This window comes from Erinaceus europaeus, chromosome 3, assembly GCF_950295315.1.
Source record: "Erinaceus europaeus chromosome 3, mEriEur2.1, whole genome shotgun sequence".
In the NCBI taxonomy this organism is placed as follows: domain Eukaryota; kingdom Metazoa; phylum Chordata; class Mammalia; order Eulipotyphla; family Erinaceidae; genus Erinaceus; species Erinaceus europaeus.
Genome location: NC_080164.1, coordinates 93144927 through 93170382, shown reverse-complemented (window position 1 = coordinate 93170382; position 25456 = coordinate 93144927). Strand labels below are relative to the sequence as shown.

The 25456-nt window shown below is 38.5% G+C and overlaps 1 protein-coding gene across 34 annotated transcripts in view; it reads right to left on the bottom strand.

Annotated features, from left to right (window-relative positions):
- NRXN1 (neurexin 1) overlaps positions 1 to 25456 on the bottom strand; it is a 1383669-nt gene that overhangs the window by 714576 nt on the left and 643637 nt on the right. The gene's annotated exons all lie outside the window — the stretch shown is intronic.

The window sequence follows — 25456 nt, the reverse complement described above, 5'->3', positions numbered from 1 at the left end:
TTTGGGGAAGAAATCTGACTCAGAGTGGGCTCTCTGTGTGTGTCTCTTCTCTACTTCCCTTTCTCCTCTTGCTACCCCTAGAATTTACAGTGGACAGTAGATTTGCATAATTGCCTATTCTTGCTATCTTTTTTTTTTCCCTGTCTCTTTTCCATTTGGATTTGGTTGCTATTTTTTCTTGGACTGGAGGCATTGTTTGGCTATCTGATATCGGTTAAACTGCTTCAATCCTTGATTCAGTTACTATTGTAATTTCTGAGGTTGGGGACTGCATTTTTCATAAAGGTATTGAGTATAGCATGGTTTGTACTCAAAACACAACAACTGAAGAACAACAGAACATAGAAATAAAAAAAAAATCAATAAAAAAATGGTTAAAACAAGAGCAAATAAAACTGCTACTGCAATGAATGAATACAGGAGCCCAGAAGAAACTACAAATCAGTCAGAAGTAACCAGATAAGAAAACCAGTAAGTCAGATAAGAAAAATATGCAAGCAGTAGTAAACTTAACATTCACAGAAATGAAGACAACTATAAAGGAAAGGGATAGCAGAATTAAGGAAACAACAGAAGAGACCCTCAAGGAAAATACTAGCTACCTCGAGGTAATTAGAGAACTGAAAGCTGAAATAGCTGAACTGAAGAAAGAAGCTGAGGGAAGGGAAAACAGACTAGCAGAAGCAGAAAACAGAATTAGCCAGACAGAGGATGAGCTATAAAAAAACAAAGAAAGAGGTAAAATAGCTCAAAAAGAGATTGAGAGACACTGAAAACAACAACAGAGACATATGGGATGATCTCAAAAGAAATAACATTCGTATAATTGGTCTGCCAGAAGAAGAAAGAGAGGAAGGGGAAGTAAACATTCTAGAGGAAATTATAGAAGAAAACTTCCCACACCTGAACAACAGAAAGGACACTAAGATTCAAGAGGCTAAGAGAGTCCCAAACAGAATCAACCCAGACCTGAAGACACCAAGACACATCATAGTCACAATGAGAAGGAGTAAGGATAAAGAAAGGATCCTAAAGGCTGCAAGAAAAAAACAAAATGTCACATACAGGGGAAAACCCATAAGATTATCTGCAGACTTCTCCACTCAAACTCTAAAAGCCAGAAGAGAATGGCAAGATATCTATCAAGCCCTGAATGAGAAAGGGTTTCAACCAAGGATAATATATCCTGCTAGACTTTCATTCAAACTAGATGGAGGCATTAAAATCTTCTCAGACAGACAACAGTTAAAGGAGGCAACCATCACCAAGCCTGCCCTGAAAGAGGTTCTAAAAGACCTTTTATAAACAAGAACATCACTATAATACCTGCATTATATCAGAACAAATAAAAAATTGTTGAATAATGGCACTACAAAACATTCAATCCATAATATCAATAAATGTCAATGGCTTAAACACACCCATCAAAAGGCACAGAGTGGAAAGATGGATCAGAAAACATAACCCAACCATATGCTACTTACAAGAATCCCATCTGACCCAATAAGGTAAACACAGACTTAAAGTGAAAGGATGGAAAACTATAATAAAGGCTAATGGACCACAAAAAAGTCAGAAACAGCCATTCTCATCTCTGACACAATAGATTTTAAATTAAATAAAGTAATAAAAGATAAACAAGGCCATTACATAATGATTAGAGGATCAATCAGCCAAGAAGACCTAACAGTTATTAACATCTATGCACCCAATGAGGGACCATCTAAATACATCAAACACATACTGAAAGAACTACAAAAATACATCAATAGTAATACAATAATAGTGGGAGACTTTAACACCCCACTCTCACACATAGACAGATCAACAAAGCAGAGAATCAACAAAGAAACAAGAGAGTTAAACAAAGAGATGGAAAGACTAGACATCCTGGATATTTTCAGAGTTCTTCACCCCCAAAAACCAGAATTCACATTCTTTTCAAATCCACACAACATATACTCAAGGATATGCTACATGTTAGGCCACAAAGACAGCATCAATAAATTCAAGAACACTGAAATCATCCCAAGTATCTTCTCAGACCACAGTGGAGTAAAGCTAACATTTTACAACAAACAGAAAATTACTAAAAGACACTGAATTTGGAAACTAAACATACTGCTTAAGAACCACTGGGTCAGGGAGACACTCAAGCAAGAAATTTAAATGTTACTGGAAACAAATGAAAATGGAGACAAAAGCTACCAAAATATTTGGGACACAGTTAAAGCAGTATTGAGAGGGAAACTCATAGCCATACAATTACATATTTAAGAACAAGAAAAAGCTCAAATAAACAACTTTACTGCACACCTTAAGGACATAGAGGAAGAGAAACAAAGGAATCCTAAAGCAACCAGAAGGACAGAAATCGCTAAAAATAGAGCAGAAATAAACAACATCGAAAATAGGAGAACTATACAAAAGATCAATGAAGCCAAATGCTGGTTCTTTGAAAAATTAAACAAGATTGACAAACCCCTAGCCAGACTCACTAAAAAAAAAAAAGGGAGAATACTCAAATTAATAGAATCGTAAATGATAGAGGAGATATCACAACTGACACCACAGAAATCCAGAAAATCATGCGAAACTTCTATGAAGAACTATACACAACCAAGTTAGAAAATGTGGAAGAAATGGCAGAATTCCTAGAAACATATGCCCTTCCAACTGAACCAAGAAGAACTACAAAACCTAAATGCACCAATCACAGACAAAGAAATTGAAACTGTTATTAAGAATCTCCCCTACAACAAAAGTCCTGGACCACATGGCTTCACAAATGAATTCTACAATACCTTCAGGAAACAGCTAATATCTATACTCCTAAAGCTTTCCCACAAGATCAAAGAAACAGAAACACTCCCTTCCACCTTCTATGAAGCCAACATCACCCTGATACCAAAAGCAGATAGGGACACAGCAAAAAAAAAAAAAAAAAAAAAAACTACAGGCCAATATCTCTGATGAACATAGATGCCAAAATATCAAACAAGATCTTGGCCAACCGGATATGGCAATATATCAAAAAGATTGTTCATCACGACCAAGTGGTATTTATCCCAGGAATGCAAGGTTGGTTCAACATACGTAAGTCTATCAATGTCATTCACCATATCAATAAAAGAAAAGCCAAAAACCACATGATTATCTCAATAGATGCAGAGAAAGCCTTTGACAAAATCCAATGCCCATTCATGCTCAAAACTCTACAAAAAATGGGAACAGATGGGAAATTCCTCAAGAGAGTAGAATCCATATATAGCAAACCTACAGCCAACATAATACTCAATGGACAGAAGCTGAAAGCATTCACCCTCAGATCCGGGACTAGACAGGGCTGCCCATTATCACCATTACTCTTCAACATAGTGTTGGAGGTTCTTGCCATAGCAATCAGGCAAGAGAAAGAAATAAAAGGAATACAGATTGGAAGGGGAGAAGTAAAGCTCTCACTATTTGCAGATGATATGATAGTATACATAGAAAAACCTAAATAATCCAGCAAAAAACTACTGGAAGTTATTAGGTAATATAGCATGGTGTCAGGCTATAAAATCAATGTACAAAAATCAGAGGCATTTCTTTATGCAAACACTATATCTGAAGAAGAAGACATATAGAAATCACTCCCATTAACTGTTGCAGCAAAATCAGTAAAATACCTAGGAAAAATGCTGCCCAAAGTAGTGAAAAACTTGTATACTGAAAACTATGAGTCACTCTTAAAGGAAATAGAAAATGATACCAAGAAATGGAGAGACATCCCATGCTCATGGATTGGAAGAATAAATATCATCAAATGAATATTCTCCCCAGAGTCATATACAAATTTAATGTGATACCCATAAAAGTTCCACCAAGCTTCTTTAAGAGAATAGAACAAAAACTACAATCATTTATCTGGAACCAGAAAACACCTAGAATTGCCAAAACAATCTTGAGGAAAAGAAAGAGAAATGGAGGTATCACACTCCCAGTCTCAAACTTTATTATAAGGCCATCATCATCAAAACAGCCTGGTACTGGAACAAAAATAGGCACACAGACCAGTGGAAAAGAATTGAAAGCCCAGAACTAAACCCCCACACATATGGACATTTAATCTTTGATAAGGGGCCCACAATATTAAGTGGAGGAAGGAGGCTCTCTTCAATAAATGGTGCTGGAAAAACTGTTGAAACATACATAAGAATGAAACTGAACCACCTTATCTTACCAGAAACAAAAAAAAAATCAACTCCAAATGGATCAAGGATATGGATGTTAGACCAGAAACTATTAAATACTTAGAGGAAAACATTGGTGGAATACTTTCCTGCCTAAACCTCAAGGACATTTTTGATGAAACAAACCCAATTGCAAGGAAGACTAAAGCAGAAACAAACCAATGGGACTACATCAGATTGAATAGCTTCTGCACAGCCAAATAAACTATCACACAAAGAGACCCCTCACAGAATGGGAGAAGATCTTCACATGCCATATATCAGACAAGAAACTAATCTCCAAAATTTACAAAGAGCTCAGCAAACTTAGCACCAAACAAGCAAATGACCCCATCCAAAAATGGGCAGAATATATGAACAAAACATTCACTTCAGGGGAGATCCAAAAGGCTAAGAAACACAAAAAATTGCTCCTGGTCACTGATCGTCAGAGAAATGCAAATTAAGACAACATGGAGATACCACCTCATGCCTGTGAGAATGGCATACATCAAAAACGACAGCAGCAACAAATTATGTTAAGTGAACTAAATCAGAAAGATGAGTATGGGATGATCCCACTCGTGAACAGAAGTTGAGAAAGAAGAACAGAAAGGGAAACTAAAAGCAAAATTTGACTAAATCTGGAGTAGGGCACCAAAGTAAAAACCCTGGGGTGGAAGGTAAGGGTGGACATTTTGGCTTCCCGGAGCAGTGGGGGTGGAGGTGGGATGGGACACAGTCTTTTGGTGGAGGGAATGGTGTTTATGTGTACTCCTATTAATTTGTAGTCATATAAATCACTATTTAATTAATATGAGAGGGGAAAAATTGATTGTATGTCTCAAACTTTTTAAAAGCACAGACTGAGTATTTTTAATACATAGGCTGAGTCTGATATGTTGACTCTCTCAAAAGCCTAGACCAGGGAGAACAGAAGTAACAGGTGGCTCAGCTATATACAAGATGTTGGGTATTATACAGCAAATCCTAACAAAGGGACTTTTCAAAGTTAACCCAATTACCAAATAATGTGATGATAACAATAACTATCCATTGTCTTCTTGAACCCTAAGACAACAGGAACCTTACATTTCCAATATAGAGCCTATATTTCCCCCAGTCCTGGAACCTTAGGGTGGGGAATACTTTCTTGCATGCTTCTCTCAATTCATATAAAATAATATGGTATCGACGATCACAACCTAATCAACGCAGTGAGTGCCACCTCAGCATGCTTCACTTCATACTGTCCAGAGATTTCAGGTGTGCAGTGTCAACCCTTCACCCTCATTAATCAGGTGAGACCTTTCCTTTCATAGTATTTGCTAATTCCATTCCAGGTGGTTCACCTCCTAACAAAGTTCCCAAACCTAGCTATAGACCAGGTCCCCTGAGATAGAGCATATGTTCACATGTATCCATAAACTAGGGCAAAATATATACATGAAAGCAAAAGTACACAATAGTCTGCAGTGAGTACCCCCCAACACTTCATCTGCACTATTCCAGCCTTTAGGTCCATAATTTTTCAACAATTTGCTTGGCGTTGTATGTTAACTCTGTTTTCAGCCACCAAGTTCCAGATGGCAGCATGATGCCAACCAGACTTCCTTGGACAGATGACCCCACCAATGTGTCCTGGAGCTCCGATTCCCCAGAGACCCACTCTACTAGGGGAAGAGAGAGGCAGACTGGGAGTATGGATCGACCAGTCAATGCCCATGTTCAGTGGGGAAGCAATTACAGAAGCCAGACCTTCAACTTTGTGCAACCCACAATGACCTTGGGTCCATACTCCCAGAGGGATAAAGAATGGAAAAGCTATCAGGGGAGGGGATGGGATATAGAGATCTGGTTGAGGGAATTGTGTGGAGTTATACCCCTCCTATCCTATGGTTTTGTTAATGTCTCCCTTTTAAAATAAATAAATAACAAAACATTTATTTCTAGATATGTGCTTACTGTTCAATAGTTGCCTCCCACAAAGAGATAACTAGGACACTTGCATCTTTCTATGATCTAATTTAATACCTGTGTGTGAACAGGTGGAAAAATTCTAATATGATTTAAATTCATACCCTGATGATTTTCTACAATGAGCCTTTGAGAGTTTAATGCTGACATTATGCTTATGAACAAATGAGAAAATGCTCTTAACAGTCTAAAATTTCTGCTTCCAGCTGATATTCTGAATTAAAATTGTTCAAAGAATAACTTTTTAAAAAAAATGTGATTGTAAAACTTAACAATATAAAGACAGATTTTGTTTGTGTATCTGGCCAGCAGACTGTGAGGGAAAGCTGGTGGGCATGTTAAATGGGAAATAATAAAATGAAATTGCTTTGGAGGTGTATGTGGTAATCCATCTTGTTTTAAACCAACCTTATGCCAGAGAAACTGTGGCAGATGGGGTATGAGTTCAGCATTAAATTCATGCCAAGCTAACTTCATCTCATAGATTCATAAATTTACCTTTGGGTTAAAACAGGGTTCAGATATTTTCATAATTTTTCTTTTTCCCCACCTAAGTGACAGTCACTTTAGATACCAGAAATATTCTTCAGCAGCAGACAATCAAATCATCACTTCAGGTTTCACTTTGCACTCACTATGTGATGCTGCTTGGGACTCCAGCTTGAAAACCTTACAGAGGTTTTCAATCTTGGTGTTTAAGCACCATACACATGCACAGTATGTTGGGTTGATAGTACTTAAACATCTATTATTTACAATATGTGGGACAGTATTATTATCCACATCTACCAAATGAGTCAAGTATCCTCCTGAAAAGGGAAGTTTTCTGCCCAAGTGAAAGAAAAACAACAGTGGCACTTAAATCTCTAACTCCTAGACTACCTCTATTTCCACTGCACCAACCATGACCCATATTTTACTAAAATTCATCTTAACACCAGTGACAGAATAGAAGGAGATGTCTAGAAAATAACTTCTAAAAATTAGAGGGCTTATAACTCGGAGACCAGTAAGATGACCTGATCCAACCTGGTATCTTTCCTAAGATCCTATGTAACAATTTGACTTCCTTTTTTTTTTAAATAACTTTTTCTAAATTTAAAGAAATATCCTTCTTCTACTTAAAAAAAAATAAACAGTTATGATGGGTAGGCAAGGTCATATAGTATACAGGTTAAGTATTAAAGAATAGTTATTCCCTATAATAATAGTCTGTTTAATACAGGTCAAAACCAGCACTTTCTCTCAACTTAGATATGTAGGATAGAGGATTATAGAAGAACCAGACTTGGGGGTTGAGTGGTGACGTACCTGGTTGAATGCACATGTTCAAGCCTCTGGCCCCCACCTGCAGGGGGAAAGCTTTGCAAGTGGTGAAGCAGGCCTGTAGGTGTCTCTGTCTCCCTCTCTATATCCCCCTTATCTCTTGATTTCTGACTGCTTCTACCCAATAAACAAATAAAGATAATAAAAAAATCTTTTAAAATAAATAATAAAATAACCAATCCATATCCCCCATCTCTCTCTCTCTCTCTCTCTCTCTCTCTCTCTCTCTCTCTCCACCCTCTCTCCCTCTCTCCCTGTCTCCCTTCCTCCCTCCGAAAGATTTAAGGGACAAAGAATACAGAAACACAAAAAATTTACAATCCCTGAAAAATAAACTTCTAAAATAGTATGAGTATAGTGAACACAAGGCTTACTTTTATACTAAATATTTATACTTTTCTGTATCTTTCCAAGGAATTCCTTCCACTTCTGAAAAAATGGAATATTCTAAATCAGATCACTAAGTCCTGCTGAAATAGCATAGTTCTCAAGCAGATCTCCAAATATTTCGTTCTTCCAATATTTAAACTGTTTCCAGAAGAAATGCAAATCTTAAAAAAAGAGAAATGTACATCTTGAATAATAATAGTAAAAATTAAAAGAGATATTAAAAGAAAAAAGGAATGTGTTGGAAACTGTCCCTAGCAGCTAAGAAAATAGAGGACTATTAGTGAATAACACCAGGTACTGTTACTTGACAAACTGGTAGAGCAATCAGCCAATCCATTATAGACAGAGATGCAGAACAAATGTTCAATAGCAGATATGTTAAGGGTGTATACAAATTCAAAGTTTTCACTGTAATGTTTTTGGAGGATTTTAGAAACTAATAAAATAGGACAAATCTATCAGTTCTGTGCAAGGCACAGGGGATGGAAGAGCATGCTGGAAGTTAAAAGTAGAGATACCCAGTTCTCTTGAAATTGCCAGAAATGAAATCTTTAGCATTACATAATGTAGAGATTTGAACAATAAGCATTATATGCAATAAGGGTTGTTTTCTCTTACTACATGACATATAAAAAAATTTTTTATCTATAAAAAGGAAGCTGACAAAACCATCAGATAAGAGGGGTACAACTCCACAGAATTCCCACCACCAGAACTCTGTATCCTATCCTCTCCCCTGATAGCTTTCCTATTCTTTAACCCTCTGGGAGTATGGGCCCAAGGTCACTGTGGGATGCAGAAGGTTGAAGGTCTGGCTTCTGTAATTGCTTCCCCACGGAACATGGGCACCAATCCATACTCCCAGCCTACCTTTCTCTTTCCCTAGTAGGGCAGGGCTCTTGGGAATCTGAGCTCCAGGACACATTGATGGGGTTGTCTGTCCAAGTCTGCTTGGCATCATGCTAGCAAGTAGAACCTGGTGGCTGAACTACATGACATTTAAAAAAATTTTTAAAAGTACTATCTCTCATTCCAGATATTCAAAATGTGTGGGCAAAGACATACAGTAGTTTTAAATACTGGCTTGGTTTGAATTCTATTTCTACTACTTAGAGTTACATCAAAACACTTATCTTTTACATCAAAATCACTTATCTTTTCTGTTTCTCTATTTTCTCACCTGTGAAGCAGTCACCAATATTGAATGTATTTAATTATTGTAAGGTTAAGAAATCATACCTGTGAAACTGAATGCCAATACTATAGCACTGATGGAGTGTCAACATCACAGATACCAAATAATGTGAATTGGAGACCAATGTCCAAATTTATAAAGGAAACAATGAAATATTGGTTCTTGGTCCTTGGGCCCCTTGGATACATCAAGGTTATATTAATAGCAACAGTAATAAAAACAGTAGTTATGAAGGGACAAGAAATGAAGGAGAATATGTCTAATTTTTTAAAGACAGTTTACTGTGTAGTTAGTTGTAGTACTGTTCTCGAAGAAGGGTGACATTTTAGCCCCAAGACAAGTGAGAGGCTTACAGTGCTCCTGAATAACTTGTTTTGTGTACCTGAAGTTGAGGGCTATAGGGATAGTACTACATATACTAAGAAAGTTTTAAACAGCCTGTGGCAGCTGGCTAGAAATGAAAGCATTGGAGACAAGCTGCCCCTCTAGGGCTGAGAGGGCAAACAGCCTAGGCAAGTTTTCCATAATCAGATGCATTTGTAGAGAGGGAAAGCCAGGAAGCACTACTGAAAACAGAGTGGACCCCAGCAACCAGAGTCTGTGTGAAAGACAGAAACCATAGCCCCACAAAACTACAGAAACCACTGAGGAAAACTACTCAGAAAAGGTTTAGGTAGGTTCTTTCACAGGTGCTTTTCAGAATTTTCAGAATACAGATGATAGCAATGGGCCCTAATGTTCCCAGTGACCTCATACACTAGACAGAACCAAAAGTCCTATATCACAGTGATCCCAGTCAATGGGCTAGATTCGAAACTGAAGGGTGGGGTGGGGGTAGATGGCATAGTAGTTATGCAAAGAGACTCTCATGTCTGAGGCCCCAAAGTCCCAGCTTTAGTCCCTAGTACCACCATAAGCCATAAGCCAGAGCTGAACAGTGCTCTGGTTAAAAAAAAAAAAAAAGAATCGGGAGTCCAGTGGTAGTACAGCAAGTTAAGTGAAGCACGTGGTGTGAAGCACAAGGACTGGTGTAAGGAGATCCTGGTTCAAGCCCTCAGCTACCCACCTGCAGGGGGGGTTGCTTCACAAGCATTGAAGCAGGTCTGCAGGTGTCTATCTTTCTCTCCCCTCTCTGTCTACCCTCCTCTCTCCATTTCTCTGCCCTATCCAACAACAATGGTATCAAGAACAACAACAATAATATAACTACAACAATAAAACAACAAGGACAACAAAAGGGAATAAATAAATAAATAAGAAGAGAAAGAAACTGAAGGGTGCCCTAAATTGTAGACTCTAAATAGTCTGACTCTGATTTAAAAAAAAAAAAAAGCCTATAAATGAAGGCAAAATCAATTAACCTTTGCCTAACCAACTCTTTCCATTATAATCTTATTCTTTATCTTCATTAAAAACAAAAACAAAAACAAAACTCTGAGGTCCAAATACAGGGAGACAGATATGAGCCTTGCATCCTATCTCCTTGCTGATAAAAGTCCTACTTTCCCCAGGGAGGGTAGCAGCTGGCTCCCCTGCTAGAGGCACATGTTAACATATGAGGGAACTGGATTTGAGCTTCTAGTCACAAAACAAGAGCAGCTGAGGGGCGGGGGTGGAGGGAAGCAGGGTAGAGAACTTTATAAGTAGTGGAGCAGTGCTATAGTGTCTCTCTTTCTCTGCCTATCTGTTTGTATCTCTTCTACTATCAAAATAAAAAAAGCCATGCCATAGTATTTTTTTTTTGTAATTTTTTTCATTACCACCAGGGTTATCTCTGGGGATAGGTTCCTTCACGACAAAAAACCACTACAAGCGGCCACTTATTTTTCCCTTTATTTTTTCCTTTCTTTCATTTGATAGGACAGAGAGAAATTAAAGGGGAAGAGGATATAAAGAAGGAGAGAGAAACAGAGACACCTGTAGACCTGCTTCACTACTCCTGAAGCTTCTCCCCAGAAAATAGAGACCAGCAGCTTGAACTCAGGTCCTTGCTCACTATAATATGTGCATTCAACCACTGCCCAAGCCCAGTGCCACAGTATTCCCCTTTTATGTGCACTACACAGTGTTAGGGAACAGGAAAAGAAAGCATGATCCATCCAGAGAGGTTGAAGCAAGGAAATTCTGGCAGAGGCAAAGTGGAGGAAACCAGGAAACTACCATGATAAATTTGTGAGACCAAAACTCTAAATATTGGCTGATTCTTGGAAAACAGCAGGAAGACACATAGCTGAACATGCCCCTTCTACTGCCTCTGACTGACCAAAACAAACAATAGGCATGGTATTGAGATGTTATTAGTAATTGAGTCTGTTCATCTTTCAAATTTTCAAATCAAACTTATGTTTTACAAAGCAAACGGGTTTTGATGTTGTCTTAAAAGTGAACTCAAATATTTCCTCAAAACTGATGCATGGTACAAATACTTCAATATATATATTTAAATTTTATTTATTTATTTTTCCCTTTTGTTGCCCTTGTTGTTTTTTATTGTTGTTGTAGTTATTATTGCTGTTGTTTTTGATGTTGTCATTGTTAGACAGGACAGAGAGAAATGGAGAGAGGAGGGGAAGACAGAGAGGGGGAGAGAAAGACAGACACCTGCAGACCTGCTTCACCATCTGTGAAGTGACTCCCCTGCAAGTGGGAAGCCAGGGGCTCGAACCAGCATCTTTACGCTGGTCCTTGTGCTTTGCGCCGGTCCTTGTGCTTTGCGCCATGCGCACTTAACCCGCTGCACTACCGCCTGACTCCCTTCACAATATATTTTAAAGTGATAGATTAGGTTTTAAAAAATAACATTGTAGCTTGACTATATTTGAACAGTATACTTATTTAATTTCCTTACTTCACATAAAAGTCGTTAACACAATGTCTAGTTTGTAGTTACTCAATAAACAACAAATCTTAAAGATGTTCTTACATCTTTCAATCTAGTAAGCTAAGTATCACAGTAATGAGGTACTTGATTGTATCTCTGAGTAAGAAAAAAAGACAAATGGCAGACTACAAGATGATTCCTCTTATGGAGACTTGGTTCTTCACACCTTATTCTGCATATGATTCAACTTGTCACCCAACAAAAGTACTAATGATTATGACACAAATCATTAAGCTTCTCAAAAATGAATCAAGTGAAAGCTAATTTATAATTGTCAAAGGTCTACTGTTTTAGAATTCATTTACTCAGTGCATAGTAAAGTATTAAGGTATGTGCCTTAAAGCATTTAAAAACATTTTCCCTTCATTTTGTTTTTGTAGCCCCTCAACTCCAGTAGTGGGAAAGCATAGTGCTTGTGGAGGGGGCTGCATGGGAAGTGGTAAAAAAAGGTGACAAAGGGTGGAAGGACCCTTATATTTCTTGGTAGTAATGCTAATAATTACCATTAACTGGGGTCAGGTTAATGGCACCTTGTTAAGTGCACATATTTACAGGGCATGAGGACCCAGGTTCAAGCCCCTGGTCCCCACCTGCAGACAGAAAACTTCATGAGTCGTGAAACAGGGCTGCAGGTCTCTGTGTGTCTATCTATCTGTCTCTTTCTCCTTTCTCTCCCCATCTCTGTCTCTACCCAATAAATAAATAAATAATAATAAAACTAGCATTAGCTTAAGCAAACTCTTCAGAGATCCAGGAATGCTCAGTGGTTGTCATGAGCTGTGGCAGTTATGGGGAAGGGAATTACATGATGCCATGGCCTGCCATATCCATATGCACATTTCATATCCTCGTACCCTTACCAACAGTTTCTTTTGCACCAAGAATACACTGTCTGGGGCTAGCAAAATAGCTCATTTGCTTAGTGTACTGCTTTCCCATATGCACAGCCCAGATTCAAGGCCAGCCCTTACTGCATTAAAGGGACCTTCAGTGGTATGGGATCTTATTCTCACACTCTACTTTTCTGACTCTCTTTCTCTATGAAAGAGGAAAAAAGGAAGGAAAGAAGGGAGAAGAAGAAAATGAAGGAAAGACCCCATTCATTTCTGAGATAATTAATTGAGATTTCATAGATAATAGTGTATGCATTGTTGCAAATGCATAGAAATGGTTAAACTATTATTACTATCATTACTGCTAGGTAAGATATGTAACCTCCCTAAACAGTGTCTTAGTGTAGCATGGAGCTCAGTAAAAGAACACAACTAGTTTATAATGAAAACTAAAAAGATCATATATGTTAAGCTCTGTGTATTAAAGGATAGATAATAATGAATATCATAGTTGTAATACAGTGATTTATTAGATATATTATAAAGTATATACAAATAAAACAGTTTATAAAGAAGTAAAATTATACGTACATATACATAGATATGTATGATCAAAGTATTTATCTTTTTTACTATCTTTGCTTATTTATTGGATAGGTATAGCCAGAAATCGAGAGGGAAGGGAGTGATACACAGAGACAGAGAGATACCTGCAATACTGCTTCACCACTTGTAAAGCTTTGCCTCTGCAAGTGGGGACCCAGAGCTCGAACCTGGGTCCTTGCGCATTGTAACATGTGTGCTCAACCAGGTGCACCACTACCGAGCTCCCAAAATACACTTCTCATACTTAATACATAGTTCCTGACTCAGTCTCCTTAAGGTTTTATAGGTGACTGAGGTGACACTGCTATTAATAAAAATATTTTTTAAAACATCTGAGGTGGGGGTTGGCTGCCAAGGAAATCAAAACAAATAAGAATGTAGGGTTGGGGTGGACAGGTATTAGTATACCTGGTAGAGAGCATATGTTACCATGTGAAAGGACAAGTTTCAAGCCCCCAGTCCCTACCTGCAGGGTCAAGCCTTACAGTTGTGAAGCAGTGTTATATATGACCCCTTTCCTCTCCCTCCTTCTCTATTCTCCCCTACCCTTTTAATTTTTATCCAATGATCAAATGGGCTCCTAAGCTGAATATGGGCCCCAGATCAGATCAAATCAATGGGTTTTACAGTCAACAATATTTATACATCTTTCCCATATTTGGGAGCTACTCTCTTCCCTGATCCAGCTTTCTGGTCCTTTTTCCAGCCATGACATCAATTCTCCAGACAATAACTAGGATCCACTTGCATATCAGATTTTAGGCTCAGATGGAAAAAAAAAAAACTAGTATAGCCACAGGTCCTTTTGAATTTAACTAAAATATGCCTACTAGCTACCTACAGAACAGAGAAACCCCGCCCCCAACTCTTCATCTGCACTATTCCAGCCTTTAGGCTCATGATTACTCAACAACTTGCTTGGCTTTATATGTTAACTCTCTTTTCAGCCACCAGGTTCCAGATGCTAGCATGATGCTGACCAAACTTCTCTGGACAGACAACCCCACCAATGTGTCCTGGAGTCCCGATTCCCCAGAACCCCACCTCACTAGGGAAAAAGAGAGGCAGGTAGGGAGTATGGATTGAGTTGTCAATGCCCATGTTCAGCGAGGAAGCAATTACAGACGCCGGACCTTCCACCTTCTGCACTCCACAATGACCTTGGGTCCATACTCCCAGAGGGTTAAAGAATAGGAAAACTATCAAGGGAGGGGATGGGATACGGAGTTCTGATGGTGGGAAGTGTGTGGAGTTGTACCCTTCTTATTCTATAGTTTTGTCAATGCTTCCTTTTATAAATAAATAATTTTTAAAAAATGAAGGAGAAAACAGCCTCAGTGGTAGATTAATTGTGCTGGCAGCTAGTTCCAGATATAACCTTGGTCCAAAACCAAAATCCACATGATTATCTCAATAGATGTAGAGAAAGTTCTGACAAAATTCAACATCCCTTCATAATGAAAACACTACAAAATATGGGAAATTTCTAACCTAGTAGTATCTATATACAGTACACCTACAGCCAACATCATACTCAATGATAAAAAACTGCAAGCATTCTCACTTAGACTAGGTACTAAACAGGGCTGCCTATTATCACTGTCACTATTCAACATCGTGTTCGAAGTTCTTACCATAGCAATTAGGCAAGAGAAAAGAACTAAAGGGATACAGAGTAGAAGAGAAGAAAAACTGTTACTATATACAGACAATGTAACAGTAAAGATAGAAAGGCCTAAAGAATTCAGCAGGAAGCTCCTGAAAATTATCAGGTAATATAGTAAAGTGCCAGGCTACAAAATTAATATATAAAAGTCAATGTCATTCTTTTATGTAAGCATCAAGTCAGAAGAAGAAATCCAGAAATAAGTTCCATTCATTACAGCAGCGAAAACAGATCTAAAAATAAACCTAACAAAGGAAGTGAAAGACTTGTACACTGAAAATTATGTCACTACAGAAGGAAATAGAAAAAAATACAAAGAAGCATAAAGATATCCATGTTCATGGACTAGAAGAATCAACATCACAAAATGACTATGCTACCTAGAGTCACAAACAAATTTAGTGCAATTCCCATCAAGGTCCCACCGTTCTTTTTAAGAGAATAGAACAAAAGCTACAAATCTTTATCAAGAAGGAGAAAATACCTAGAATTGCCTAAAACAATCTTGAAAAAGATATAAGAACTGGAGGCATCATGCTCCCAGATTTCAAACTGTATTATAGAGACACTGTAATAAAAACTGTCTGGTATTGGAACAAAAGAGAGAGACTGACCAGTGGAATAGAATTGAGATCCCAGAAATAAGTCCCTACACCTATGGACATACAATTTTTGACAAAGGTGGCCAGACTATTAAGTGGGGAAAGGAGAGTCTCTTCAACAAATGGTGATAGGAAAATAGAATTGAAATATGCAGAAGAATGAAACTGAACAACTACACCTCACCAAACACAAAAGTAAACTCCAAGTGGATCAAAGACTTGGATGTTAGACCAGAAACTATCAAATACTTAGAGGAAAATACTGGCAACATTCTTTTCCAGCTAAATTTTATAGGCATCTTCAATGACATAATTCCTATTGCAAGGAAGACAAAAGCAAACCAATGAAACTACATCATATTTAAAAGCTTCTGCACAGCAAAGGAAATCACCACCTAAAGAAAGAGATCCCTAATAGAATGAGAGAAGAACTTTACATGCCAAACATCAGACAAAAGACTAATAACCAAAATATACAGAGCTCACCAAACTCAACAACAGAAAAACAAATGGCACCATCCAAACATGGGAAGAGAATATGAACACAATATTCACCAAAGAGATCCAAAAGGCCACCAGAGATATCAAAAAGTATTCCAAGTCTTTGATTGTCAGAGAAATGCACATAAAGACAGCAATAAGATATACCACTTCACTCCTGTGAGAATGTCATACATCAGAAAAGGTAACAGCAACAAATGCTGGAGAGGTTGTGGGGTCAAAGGAACCCTCCTGCATTGCTGGTGAGAATATAAATTGGTCTAACCCCTGTGGAGAGCAGTCTGGAGAACTCTCAGAAGGCTAGAAATGGACCTACCCTATGATCCTGTAATTCATCTCCTAGGGATATACCCTTAGGAATCAAACACAGTCATACAAAAAGATCTATACATACCTGTATTCATAGCAATACAATTTGTAATAACCAAAACCTGGAAACAACCCAGATGTCCAACAACAGATGAGTGGCTGAGCAAGTTGTGGTCTAATATACAAAATGAAATACTACTCAGCTATTAAGAATGATGAATCCACCTTTCTCACCATATGGACCTTAAAGTAATCATATTAAATGAAATAAACCATAAAGAGGAGGATGAATATGGGATGGTTTCACTCATAGTCAGAAGCTGAGAAATAAGAACAGAGATGGGAAACACAAAGTAGAACTTAGATTGGGTTTTGTGTATTGTAGCAAAGTAAAGGATTCTGGGGTGGGGAGTGGAAGGCTTTCAGGTCCTGGTGCCTGATGGTGAGGGAGGACCTAGGTTAGGAGCGAGAGTGTTTTGCAAAAAACTGAGAACTTTTACACATGTATAAACAACTGTTTTTACTATAAACCATTAATCCCCCCAATAAAAAAGATGGAAACATTAAAAGAAAAATATAGAGTTAAGAGGTTCCAATCCCACCTGCTGAGTTACACAAAGTGGGCAGTGGATGGAAGTGGAGTTAATGCCAAGGGTCAAAGAGCTAATCAGTTGTGCCTATGTAATAAAGTCTCCATAAATATCCAAGAGAACAGTATCTGAAAAGCTTTCAGGTGGGCAGAGGAAAAAGTATTCCTGGAGAAGACAAGGAAGCTTGTAACTTTCCCTCAATGCCTTGCCCTATTCATGTCTTCCTCCTAACTATTGATTCATATCCTTTAGTAGTCCTTGAAATAAAATGGTAATATTCAGAATAGTTTTGTGGGGTTTTGTCACAATATTTAGAAATATTTAGATAAATAGAAAATTTAATCAAATTGATTTATAGCCAGTTAGTTAGAAGCACAAATAGCTATCTGCACTTAGGGTGCCACCTGAAGGCTGAGAAGGAGGTCTTTGAGATCTCTAATATAATCAGTTGGTCAGAAACACTGACTTGCCTGATGCTTGCAGCAGGCACAAGAAATATAACAGGTGGTCTTGGGATATGAATCCTTAACCTATAGAACCTGAGATTGGCGCTCCAGTGACACAGTCAGTTAGCACGCGGTACTTATACAGAACCTGAGATTATCTCCAACAGATAATGTCATAACTGAACTAAAGTCACAGGCATGATGCTGGTGTCTGACAGTCACTCACTGGTATGGGGAAGCTTCCAGGCATAACACTGATTATTGGCTTCAGGACACCCACAACCTAGTAGTGATAGACCTTGCCTAAAGACACAGGTAACATAAGAAAGAGCACCAAAGATCCACCTAGGACAACATTGAGATTATGTGACCTGTTCCTTAAGAATACAACCCTGAGCACCTGTATGCACTTCCTTTTCTACAGAATAATTGTTAACATTTTGAAGGGCTCATTTTCTCTAATCACCATCCCACTGAGACATGGGAATCTAGCACATTGTCCAATAAACATTTGAGCACCATATGCTGATTTCCAGGAACCCATACTTTGTTGTGAGAAGCCTGAGAAAAGCGACTTCTGATGTCTGATTTCCTTGCAGCTATTCAAACTTTGCAAATTCAAACCAAAGTCTGTCTTTGTTAGTGTTCAGTCAATGCCCTGGATAAGCAGAAACCAGCACTGGGACTTTAAGCATATGTATCACCTGGCCCAGCACAACTGCAAATAGAAGAAGACTATTAAATTTTCACCAAAAGAAAATAAAAAACCTAGATGATCCACAAGCTGCCAGTCTCCTTGCACCTGTGGCCCACTATACAAACATTCTCTACAAGTTTTAGGCATGTTGCTTTAGGCTGTCACAAGCAGTCACTAGAGACTAGTGTGAGCAAACAGAAGCAGCCATTCCTGGTCTATTGTGAAAAATATTAAAATGGAAATTAGAAGACTAGATATAGATGCATAACTGTGATACTCATTGTTTCCTAAGAACATTTCTTCCATTTGTAAAAAATAAAATGGTCAGATCAGATTGCTTCAAGCATCACTACTAGCTCGAAGTTCCTCTGATCCTACTGCTGAGGAAAACTGCAAATAATCCAGTTGGAAAGGTATTAAAATAAATAAATGCAGAAAAATGTGCAGTATAGAAGATATTCCAAAACAAGTATAATAGGTAAAGCAACTATAAAAAATAATAAATAAGGAAAGAGCTGTTGGCAGGGAACATAAACTCTGCTGTAATCATGCAAACTGATCCAAGGGAGGGAAGCAGAAGGGAGAACTTTGAAGCCAAATGTTTGACAGTGGGTCCAAGAAAACTGGGAAGTGGGAAGGAAATGGGGGTGAGAGTGGAATTAAAACAAAGTGACAAAGGCATTATAGTAAAGAGAACAGATTGAAGCTGGGTTTCACAGTCTTTGAACTCAGTGGAGTCATCAGGAAGAGTGACAAAGGTTTTTGTTTTTTTTTTTTTAATCTCCAATTGTCTCTCAATTCTTGTGTGTATGGGGTGGAGTGGGGGGGGGGAGTAGAGAACAAAAGTGGCAAGTCTAACTTGTATGAAACCAGAGACTGACTGTTGCTGCTCTGTATTATAATGATCACCTCCAAAGCAGCTCTCCCAAGCCTTAGACCATCACAAGAGATGACAGGAAGCAGAGAACCTGGGCGAGCAGTATTACCAAAGTCAGAGTAGACAGACTAGAAAGGTGGCTGGTGGATGAATACTGAATCAGGGAGCTGTGGATATGTGTACCTAAGGCAGCACCTAAGAGGGCTGCTTTTGAGACCCCAGTACAGCAAAGACCTTATCCTCTGTGTGTCCTCATTGTTCAGTAGCTAAAAGGATTACTGCCTCTCTCACTTCCTTATGGACCATTAAAATAAAATCCCATTAATTAAAGTAATGTGAGTAAATTTTTTTCCCTTACAAATGAGAGAAAGAAAATCTAATACAGATAGTTTAAGGACAGCAGGACTTTGCCTCAATTTCCAATTTATTCTCCTGCTTTAAGGCCGACTGAACTTAGATTCTTTTCTGAAGGTTACTTGAGAAATCATAAGGGCTGAATATACAAAGTTCAGGCATGTCTACACATGATCAGAACACTACACTAGAATCTGAATCCCTTAAGTACCACAATAATGATTTATCAACTAGACCCATCACAGGGTAGAGAACAAGTGGAAGAATGAGTGCTACAGCCTGAATTGGGGAATACAGGTACCTGAGAGATAGAGCTCAGAGACTAGATGTCTTTGGAAGACAAGCCCTATGTGGAACTTTCTGTGGCAGCTGGTTTAAGAAAAGACCAAAATCCAAGAAGGATGGCAGAAGACCTAGTGGTTGTATTGTTATATGGAAAACTGAGAAATGTTATGCATGTACAAACTATTTTATTTACTGTTGAACGTAAAGCATTAATTCCCCAGTAAAGAAGTTTAAAAAAAAAGCCAGAGATACACACACACACAAAGACCAAAAAAAAAAAAAAAAAAAAGTTGCAGATTTCAAGGTTTAAAGAAGGATATGAGAAAAATGGGGCAGATAATGGTGATGGATGGTAGTGGGAAGGGAAAGACAAGACAGGAAGAAACAGAGAGAATGTACCCAAAATATTTGGGGAACGAGGAAAATAGAGTAAAAGAAAGAGAGAGAACAAAGAAAGGGCAAAGTTTTATCTCAGGTGAACTATTATAACAGGTGTGGTCAAGAGATGGATTATTCACTTTCAAGAGAAACCACATGAGGGCCTGTGTCCTCTGTACCTAGGAATCTATTTCACAATTCCCCACATTCACCCTCAATTAAATCATTCTCAGTTTGCTGAAGGACACATTTAGGTGTTCTAGAAAGACAGTGGTGGTGGTGAGGAGATGGAGGGGGAAGTAGTCAAAGATTTCCCTTTCTTTTTATCTCTGTTTTTGGGCTAGACTGATGAATATAAAAAGGCATACCTCGATTCAGATCCCAAGGTAGCAGCAACAACTAAATAACTTCATTTGACTCTACTTACTATATAGTAGGAAGTCAATAAAGATTAGCTGCTACCCTATACAGCCACATACAACATATAAATTTGCCAAATATAGGAACAAAGAAAGAATCTAAGGAGAAATTATTCTTTCCCTCTCTAAAAGAAGCAAGACCCAGGACCCAGACATTCCACAATGCACATACAGCTGCGGTAGGAAATCATTCCAAAGAGCAAATTTATGTTGCTCTTTTCATGACATGTTGCAGCTTGAACATAACAGCCAGAGGGAATAAAACACAAACAGCTGGGAGATAGAGATGAAAGCAAAACTGTATCAGCAGGGAGAGACACACATGCCCTTGAGAAGCAGGCAGCATCAGGAAAGATAATTTTAACAAGGTCACCTGTGCAGAATCCCTCTTCATAGAAAGAGATCACTAGACTCCTGCCTGTTTCCAGCCATCCCCACTGGAGTCAAAGTGGAGCACGGAATATACAGGCTCTGGTTTTCAAATTTCTATACCAAAGTCCTGTCTATATAATGAAATAGAGCCACAAACAAAAGCATGCTTTTTTATAAAGGCTAACTGTGGATTTGTAGATGGTCCAAAACAAAGCAATTTTGCTTTCCCACCCAAGTGGAGTCTATGGAGAACATTTCCCCCTCTGAGTCTCATATAATGGTTTTGTGGCCTTATGTTGCCCTCTAGTGTCTCTTTGGGGTATGGCAACATGAAAAAATATTTTGCAATAGTCCTGAAGCAATCCATGTCACTTCAGCCTGGGATTCACAAAGTTTAAAAAAATAAAAAAGGAAAGGAAGGAAAAAGGGAAGCAGGTATGGAAGGAGGACAGAGAGATGGAGAGGAGAGGGAGGCTCTAAAAGAAAAAAAAGATCAAGCATTTATGCCAAAAGTAAAAAAAAAGTCAAATTTTATCTATTTCTCTCCCTCTCTGTCCTAATAAAATTTTTTTAAATAATAAACAATACAAAAGTAAGTAAAGACACCTTTACTCCCTGTGCTTCACCCAAATCTTCTTCAGCTACGCTTCTTGGTTTCTCCACATTAATTTTAACGCCCTGTTGCGTCTCTAGTACATTTCATTCTCTCCCTAGGAATGCTGCAGTCAGTTTTCTTCTTTGGACAAAGTTTATCATTACAGGAACCACCCCCTCTATGAAACTGTACTTCTGACTCTTCTTGCATCCAGTGCTCAGCATCAACCCTACTTATCATCTGACCAGCGACACATCAAAAGTTGATGACAATGAAAGTTCCATGTCAAAGTCTCTCTAGTTGATGATACACGATAAAAAAACAACAAACAAAAAACTTCTTTGGAGTTATTGTTGCCACTGAATTATGCACTTAGTTTAAAAAGCTCACAGATTCTGAGTGTTTTAATTTTATGGAATTGCTCTCACATGTTGGCATAGCTTTGAAAAGTCTGTGGTTACACAGGAGCACCAAAGAGTAAAGAAGAGTTGTTTGTATATAATTTCTTTTATCACCTGGCAAATTTACTTTACATCTAAAGATCCACTATAAAGTGAGAGACTAACACTTTACTCTTTTATATTGGTGTTGGGATAGAATTGAAACTGGGGCTTCAAATTTAAGAAACTTACACTTTGCTTGATGAGCCACCTAGTGGTCACTGACTTGACATTTTAAGTACAAAAGCAATCCTAGTCCATTATCTAATATATTGATACTACATAATGTATTGTATTCAACTAACAGTGATTTTTAATCATGGATCATTATTTTAATTTTTAAAAATGAGCTCTGAAATCTTCTTAGATTTGTAAAATTCTCCTTCTTACTCCCAACAGAAAGATGTTATATACTATGACTCTTTTTTTTTTCCTTTAAATAAAGACTAATCAAAGTTTTACTTCTCAGGAGCCTTGCTCCAGTTGTTTAATGAACTATAACCCACTGAGTGGTAATGATTGTTATCTTTGATGTGTAGTTCTGTGCATGTCATATACTTCAACCATGAACCACTTCCTTTCTAGCCATTTTTCCCTGTCACTTCATACCTAATCTTAGTGAAGCTAACTACACTGACTGAGTTCTCTCCTTACACAAGAAGGATGTCATTTCCTTTAGCTTTGATAGCTGACCTGGGCAGCACACTAAATTTCAAAGTCACAATTTCTCCTTTGAGAAAAAAAATAATTTCTTGTTTTTATTTTTCATTTTTATTTTATGGGTTTTTTTTTCAATAGGATATAGAGAAACTGAGAGGGGAGTGAGAGGGAGAGGGAGTAGAAAGACATCTGCAGACCTGCTTCAACACTCATGAAGTGTCCCCCATGCAGGTGGGGAGAGGGGGCTTGAACCCAGGTCCTTGAGGATGATAATATGTGTGCTTAACTGGGCATGCCAACATCTGGCCTGCTTTGCTTTGAAAATTAATACCTGAGCACACATAGCAGAACAGGAACACTCACAAAGTAGGAATAAAAAAATGAGCTCTGGGGGCCAGGTGGTAATAGTCCAGTGGGTTAAGCAAACATTGCGTGAAGCCCAAGGACTTGCTTAAGGATCCCAGTACCAGCTCCCAGCTCCCCACCTGCAAGGGAGGTGGCTTCACAGATGGTGAAGCATGTCTGCAGGTGTCTGTCTTTCTCTCCTCCTCTGTCTTCCCCTCCTCTCTTAATTTCTCTCTGTCCTATCCATCAACAATGACAGCAACAACAACAACAATAATAACAACAACAATAAAAAGGGCAACAAAAGGGAAAGAAATGCAGTGTATTCATAGTGCAGGCACTGAGCCCCAACTATAACCTATAACCATGGAGGCAAAAAAAAAAAGAACTTTATTCATTTGAATCAAAGAGAAAGAGACCCAACCTGCTACATAGCAATTCCTTTGATTTTTAAAAATTATTTTTTAATTATTTTAAATTTTTTATCTATATTTATTGGATAGAGATAGCCAGAAATTGAGAGGGGGAAGACAGAGAGACACCTGCAGCCCTGCTTCACCATTTGTGAAGCCTTCCCCCTGCAGGTGGGGACCAGGGGCTTGAACCTGGGTCCTTGAGCAGTGTAATGTCTGCACTCTATCAGGTGTACCACTACCTGGCCCCTTTCCTTTGATTTTTCACTGTAATTTCTGAGATAAGCTATTAGATATGTCTGTACAGACAAGATCTCCTTCAACTAAGATGTCCATTCTGAAAAAAAGAGGGAGGTGGCCACTATTATACATTTAATGTGTTGGACAAAGATGACTATAAGTACAATCTGCAATTACAGAAAGTGAGACACTTTTCTTTCTTCTTTCACCCAATTTAGAACGAATATTTTTCTCTACAAGAGATCAGTGGCTTTTCTCTTTATAGTATCACAACTCCAATAGGTATTTACCTTTCAAAACAAATGAGAAGGTGCCATCAGTATAAATGAACAGCTCTTCCTAAGCAAAAGTGATTTCTGTGCAGCTTGAGCAAATATCAAAACAATGCAGAGGTTTGAAGCAGGGATATCCCCCCATAGGACCTTGCCCTCAACTTGGATCAACAGTGGTAGAGAATGGTCCATCTCCTGAACGGAGGATGGACAACATACTCTATGCTACATCTGATTAAGATGCGTCCTGAAATTGGGGCAGCTTGGAATGTTCCTACTGATGACCAGAGAATATGAGTTCAGATCTACAGGGATGCAGAGGTCACATAGGCTCCTAAGCTGAATATGGGCCCCAGACCAAATCAAATAGATGGGGTTTACAGTCAAAAATATTTATATCCCTCCCCCATATTAGGAAGCTACTCTCTTCCCTAATCCAGCTTTCTGTCCCATTTCCAGCCATGACATCACCTCCTCAAACAATAACTTGGATCTACCTGCATATCATATTTCAGGCTCAGAGGGAAAAACAGAAAACTAGTATAGTTATAGGCCCTTTGAAATATAACTAAAATATGCCTACTAGCTATCTACAAAATGGAGGACCCCCCCCCCCCAACCCCCAACACTTCATCTGTACTATCCCAGCCTTTAGGTCCATAATTGTTCAACAATTTGTTTGGCTTTGTCTGTTAACTCTCTTTTCAGCCACCAGGTTCCAGATGCCAGCATAATGCTGACCAGACTTCCTTGGACAGACAATTCCACGAATGTGCCTTGGAGCTCTGCTTCCCCAGAGCCCCCCAACCCCTCCACTAGGGAAAGAGAGAGGCAGGCTGAGAGTATGGATCAACCAGTCAACACCCATGTTCAGAGGGGAAGCAATTACAGAAATCAGACCTTCCACCTTTTGTATCCCACAATGACTTTGGGTCCATACTCCCAGAGGGATAAAGAATAGGAAAGCTATCAGGGGAGGGGATGGGATAGGGAGATCTGGTGGTGGGAATTGTACGGAGTTGTACCCCTCTTATCCTATGGTTTTGTTAATGTCTCCTTTTTAAAATAAATTTTAAAAAAAATTAAAAAAAAAAAGCAGGGATGTATGTTACAACTGGGGTTATACTTTGCTCTGTTACAGCAGTTGTTTCATCACTGGGTAAGCCAATCAGAGCTCAAATTGCCAGGGCCAAGAGACAGTTAACCCCGTAGAAAACATGCACTCCATGTGTGAAGGCCTAGGTTTGAGCCACTGTACCCCATGAGAGTACCATGGATGGCACTAAGAAGTTCTATTTTGTGTCCCTCTGCTTTATGCTTGCTTTCCCTTTCTCTCTCCAAGATGAAAGAAAATGAAAAAGAAGGCGGGGGGGGGGGGGGCAGGGGCTGAGCCTAAGAAGTAGTTTATCCGTGCTAGTGTCACAGGTGAGGTCCCTTGTTTATGCCCCCACAACTACTCCCTTTCCCCATAGCATATTTTTAAAAAGTTCAGACTTCCTTAATATTCAGAACAAAATAATAAATTATCTAAGTCTTGTTGTAATGCTAAATGAGATGGGATGTATGGGTATGT